Genomic DNA, 6,410 nt, shown 5'->3' with positions numbered 1-6,410 from the left:
AGTATGGCAAGGAATCCAGACCAGAGACAATCTATTAAGTCTTCCTGTCGAGGAGAGTCGTTTTTGGCAATTTGCTACCAATTTAGACATTGCTCGGTAGGAGCCAAGAGCTTCCAACGCCCCTTGACTGTCCGACAATATTTTGATTGACTTGTGCATGAAGTTGGATTCATCCAATTTATCCGCAGACAATTCAATAGCAGATTGATATCTCCGTCCTGGGTCTGCGACTGAAAACAGAACTGCACCAGAACCAGAAGGTTTTTTTGATCCATCTTTATAAGGCAGTTCGTAGTTTTGACAGTTGGAGGCATAACAACTAAGAGCTTAGGCAATAACTAAAACGAGAACACTTAAAATGGAAATATCTACAGTTGTTAGTTACTCGAAAATTTTGAAATCGATTACCTATTTCAAATTTGAATCAACTATAATGATGGAAAAATGATTTAAAAAGTGCTTTTCCTGTTTATATGAAATTATTTTCAGTGGTATACTAAAATATCAAAAGAAAAAATTAGATTGCATAAATCCGTACTACATTGCATACCCTAATGGTTCCCTTCTATCTACTTACGTACGAACGTTTTTATTTTTTCTTTTCGAATTATATCTTTGAAAACACTATATACACTCAGGATGTTGAAAGGAATAAATCTATTTTTGTAATCAAGAAAATGGGACAAAAGTAAAAACGTCTACGTCCTCAGTATATTTACATTTTAAAAACATAACAACGTAACTGGTAATGATGGAGAAACATTTCAAATTGGCGGCATCCAGATTAATAGAGTTTTTATCTTAGGTTGTCAGTAGTTGCTTTATTTTCAGATTATTTATAGTTCTTCTGATTTTACGGAAAACTATGCTCAACGGCCAGTAAATTGCTTCTCTAATTGATGACGATTCAATCTATTAATTACTGATAACTACGATATTTGTTTGTTCACACATATATATTTGAAAATCTACACATCGGTAGCGTGGCCGAGCGGTCTAAGGCGCTGGTTTAAGGCACCAGTCTCTTCGGAGGCGTGGGTTCGAATCCCACCGCTGCCAATTTTTTGAAAAAAACTGTTTTCTATTTTATTATGTCTTCTAATGTTATTTCTATCTGTGATTTTCATTTTCATGAAATTTCATATCATTCAGTGTTGTATCCAAAGACGCTTATCAAAAATACAAACTAGACTTGAATTGAAGGGGTTATATATTTTTAGGAGTGATTAATTTTTATGAAAGAAAGTTTTTGGCTTTCTACTACTCCATCTTGATACAAAAAAAAGGATAAGGAATCTTCCAAAGAAAGGAAGGAAGTAATCAATTTGAAAATAAGTACCTAACACTATACATGGATGTGTAGATCATGCAGAGAAGTAACTTCTGAAACAGCTACTTTTATATAAACATTGAATTACACGAAAGAAAAAAATTATTTCTAAACAAATACTTCTATATGAACACTGAATTATACAAAAGATACTTTTCTCTACTCGGTTTGTATTTCAAACATTCGTTGTGGAATAAAAATCAGATATCATTCACATGAGTTCTACTTTAAATGAATGGTAACAAATTGCACTTACATGGAACACTGTCATCCTCACTGGTATACATCGATGTTTCGCCTTAATACACTTGCCCTAAGGCTCTTCAGTACCAAATTGGATAACATTATAGAAAATACACACGTTTCCTTCATGAATTACGATTTTTAATGTCACGGAATAAGCTTGATCTGCTTATGCCATCCATGACATCGTAATGCAAAAACTGTATATCCCTCACATGGTGTGATTTTTATAGAGGTATAGAACTTCAAGTTGGCAATACTTTTTTAACTGGCGGCCATTTTGTCGTCTGTCAAGTGATTTATGTCAGTTTGATTTGGCATTTCAACGTCAACTGACGCGTAAACAATGCTTCCAAATTGTGCAGTCAGTCTATCCGCCATCGTGCACAGGAAATGGATATGTGGAAATGGATTTATGGAAGATTTTGCGGAAAGATCTTGTTTTGCGTGCTTTCAAAATCCAACTCGTGCAAGAATTGAAGCAACATGTTATTGAAGGAAACGTTTGGTAACCTCATAGTGGTTTCACGTTTCGGACCCGTGAATTGGCCTCCAACATCGCATGATTTAACGCCGCTAGACTATTTTCTGTAGGAATATGTGAAGTCGCTAGTCTACGCCGAAATGCCCGAATAGAAACGATTGACCACTTAGATAACAACATTCGTCGCGTTATTGCCGATATACGGCCACAAATGTTGGAAAAAGTCATCGAATATTGGACCCCCAGATTAGACTATGTCCGAGACAGCCATGGCGGTCATATGCTATAAGTCATATTCAACTTATAATGCCAGAAGATTCTCTTTCGAATAAAGTAAATTTCATGTCAATTTAAAAGTAAATCTTTGTTTCATTTCATTTCAAAGTTCTATCTCTCTACAAAAAACACCCTATATAAGAAGTGAGGAGAACTTCCGATGAGTGGAGAAAAAATCAAATACGTTAATTGAAGTTCTCTATAAAGATATGAAATGGTTTGTTATACGTTATATCTGAGAACTAATTTCTAATTACAGGTATCATAACCCATTTCGTTTCTTGTACCCAGGGCCATAGCGAAAAGAAATACTGGGGGGGGGGAAGGGGGGAGGGAATCCAAATTTTCCCAACCCCACCAGCAAAGTTACTACTATAATATATTAATTTCCTTACTTAGCTATTCAAAGATTGGCTGAATGCTTATGCTCGTTAGGTTATGTACAAACAAAAATAAATTTTGGTAATTATAAAAATAATAATCCACCATATCCACCATGTATAGGAATATTCAATACAAATGAAAGGAAACAACATTCGAATAATTTTGTGCTTATTGTTTTCTACTATTATTTTTTTCTATCTTCACGGCCCGAAATTTTCCAACTTTTCCAAGTCGAAAAAAACAGCGAAAAGTTTTGAATTTTGTAAAATTGTCACTTCAAAATTTGTGGTGAACAGTCCACTGTTCTCTTTCTTGGGAGAAATTAAACTTTTTTGAAGTTTTCAAACAACTCAGAATTTCAAAGTATGGGATCTCCAAGTTATGCATGTTGGGAAATCCCAACCTTCTCCGGGTTCTTTCCCTTTTCTTATTACCTCTCCCTTTCTTTTCTCTCATTTTTATTTTTTTAATTTTCACTCATTTTTTTACTATCATTTTTTTCTATCTTCACGGCCCAAATTTTCCCAACTTTTACCCAAGTCGAAAAAGCAGGGGGGGAGACTCCTCCCCATCTCCCCCCATGGCGACGGCCCTGCTTGTACCTTCCGAAAATGTTCCAAGAATGCGGGAAAGGAATGTACAAAACTCCGCTGGCCCGTTTGATATTAGGCAAACAGCACAGTAAAGAGGAATTTCAAACAAATGTGAGTGAAGAGAAGCAATATCACACATTTTAAGTACAATAAAATTTCTATTCATTTCATAACCCACAATCCTGAATTAGTGCATAAGTGGGTACGTAGGTATACAGGATGTGCCCAAGTTGTGACATTTATTTCAGGATATGATTCCATGTGGAATTTAATCAAATAAAAGTGTGTGATTATATCTTCAAAACTCCTTGATTACGAAGATATCCAAGATCTAGATCTGTATTTTTGTAGATGTTTCGAAAACAACAGAAAATGAAAACTATATATATTGGTCGGAGGTTATGTCATACAGGGTTCATCGAAAACGTACCGCAAAATAATGATGTACTTACAAGGAAAGAAAGAAACTTTCAAAACATCAACAAATCTGTTCTAGGCATATAAGAGCTATTCGCCTTAATGAATCCCCATTCCATCCTTCATGATTTTTGAATTCTTACTTTTTAGAATGATGACCCATTCATTTTGTACAAATTCATATTGAATACCGCATGAAAAAAATAACTTTTGTCTGATTTCTACTAAGTTGTGCTCGACGTAGTAGAAATCAGACAAAAGTTATTTTTTTCGCCCTATATTTTGAATTGTTCATTGTTGTCAACAAATCACAAACAACAAGTTGAATAACTAAATTACGCAGTAATGAAATTGTAGACTGGTAATCACAAAAAAAAATGGAGCAACACAGTCCATACTTCATTTACTGGGGCGTGACGTCATTCGTTCTGATTGGTGTTCCAGTTTACATGGCCAATTACAGTAGGTATTTTATACTTGTATTTTATTGAAAATCTTGAAAGGCTGAATATTTCTAAGAAAATTGGCTCATATTTAGAATTCTTCGGACATTCAAAACTATTGATTCGTCTAATTGGTGGATATTATTAATTTTAAAGTGAGGCACAGATAAATGATCTTGTTTTTATTCTATGTCCATTTGTATGTAAGTATAGAGAAACACATATCGCGGTTTTGTGAACTGTTAACTGAATGTAAATCTCACAATAAAATATTGCTTCAATATGTTTTATACGTTATAATGGATTTTCACCAAGTATCGGCCAGTTCATTCACATATAATAACAAAATCTTTCCTTTTTCAAAATTACGTTTCAATGCAAAATGAAGATGAAAAAAAATTCATCAACTCACTGTTAGACTGTTTTATTTACCTTCTTTTTATTTATAAAATATTTGAAGTCGGTGTGCTTCGTCCGTTTGATTGAATATTGGAAATAACAGAGAAATCGGTTCTCTCTATCACTTTCTGGTCTCCTGATCAATCGATCTCGAATCTATTTCTGCCTTGATCGGAATGATGAGTTCAACAGGTGGAAGGAAGACAGAGTTAACATACAAAAAGGTGATAACAATATATCTCCATATATATATATATATATATATATAGCTTCATATCTTAATAAATATTTTTTCTACTGTGTATGCTTTACTGATCGATAGAGAATTTTGTACTCTATACGATCTTTCACTGCCTCCACTGTGCATGCTGTTTTTGGCGAGTGCTTCAACAAACCCCGTCAATTTTTTATATCCCGGCTATGATTTTCACCCCCGATTCAGACTTTGGAATATCTTTTTTTACCAGAAGCGATCTCTCCTGTCAACGAGAGGAAATACTGGAACCCCAAAACTTTGATGTTATGTGGTTTGAAATAATATCACAGAAGATCACTGAATTCATATGCTGCGTTTAACGACCACCAAGCGATACACAATATAGGACACTATTCTCTTTACTTGCAAACACCATTGACTTTCTGCAAATCAATCATTCCAGTGCCGAAATTTCCATATTCGGTGACTTCAATGTCCACAATATTTGAATGGCTCAAATTTTCAAATATTAACGAAGAACAAGGTCGCGAAGCTAAGGCTTTTGCAATACGCAGCGGACTTACTCAGATTGTAAATGAGCCAACCAGGATTCCTGACCGTGATGGAGAATATGCTAGTCTTCTGGATCTATACCTAACAACCAATCCAGAAATTCAGACAATCAGCGTAATGTCTCCATTGAGATCTTCTGACCACAAACTCATTTCAGTGTTGAGTGAATTACCGATAAATGTTGGGGAACAATCTAAGCCGCACAAAGTTTGGCATGATAGATCAGCTGAATGGGAGGATCTTCAAGACCATTTCCAAAATTTCCCCTGGATATATGTTTGTTTCAGCTCTTAAGATCTATAAACTTGTGTTCTGAAGTCACAGAAGTTATTCTGTCATCCATCAATGCATACATTCCTTCTAAAGGCAAACCTTGGTTCAACAAAAGTTGTCGCCTCCAAAAATCTCGCCTACCGGCAGTGGTGCAAAAAACCCCAGTATCGAAAACCGAACTAGGTTTGTTAATGATCGCAACAGCTGCAAACTTAGGATAAATGAAAGCAAAGAACTTCACAATCAGAGAGTTAGGGATAAACTGCTTGCCAATCCCAACGGGTCTAGATCCGTCTGGTCGGTGACTAAAGCTGTTAATCAGAACTACAAAATCGACAATTCCACCACAAACATAGACGGATGGTTCAGTTGCAACAACAGCCATAGAAAAGGTAAATCTACTAGCTGCACAATCATCCATGGATGCATATTTTCGTTCTTCAATGAAACGAACTTCTCACGGAAAACTTTGGTTCAACAAAATTTGCGAGCAAGCCTACGAATTGAGCTTCGAAGTTCTGCCTCAGCCTCCATACTCCTCAGACCTCTCCCCAACTGACTACCATATTTTCAAGCACTTCGATAACTTTCTCACGGGTAGAACCTTCACCAATCATGACGAGGATCAAACGGTCTTCGTCAATTTCAGCGAATCCAGAGCACATAATTTTCATGCTGACGCAATTAATCGGCTTATGTTATGCTGACAAAAGTGCACTGTTTCAAACGGCGCCTATTTCGATTAAATTAAATACGTATTCACGTACAGTTTAAAGTAAACTCATGAAAACGGACAAAA

The 6,410-nt window shown here is 35.6% G+C and overlaps 1 non-coding gene across 1 annotated transcript; it reads left to right on the top strand.

The window, feature by feature from the left end:
• Positions 1–977: 977 nt before the first annotated feature.
• Positions 978–1,059, top strand: TRNAL-AAG (transfer RNA leucine (anticodon AAG)). Its single transcript has one exon. It is a non-coding gene; the product is annotated as a tRNA-Leu (tRNA).
• Positions 1,060–6,410: the final 5,351 nt, after the last annotated feature.

Source organism: Leptinotarsa decemlineata, unplaced genomic scaffold, assembly GCF_025532065.1.
Source record: "Leptinotarsa decemlineata unplaced genomic scaffold, Ldec_3_MD MMD2_tig00000576_RagTag_RagTag, whole genome shotgun sequence".
Taxonomy (NCBI): domain Eukaryota; kingdom Metazoa; phylum Arthropoda; class Insecta; order Coleoptera; family Chrysomelidae; genus Leptinotarsa; species Leptinotarsa decemlineata.
This window is presented reverse-complemented; position numbering and strand designations above follow the sequence as displayed.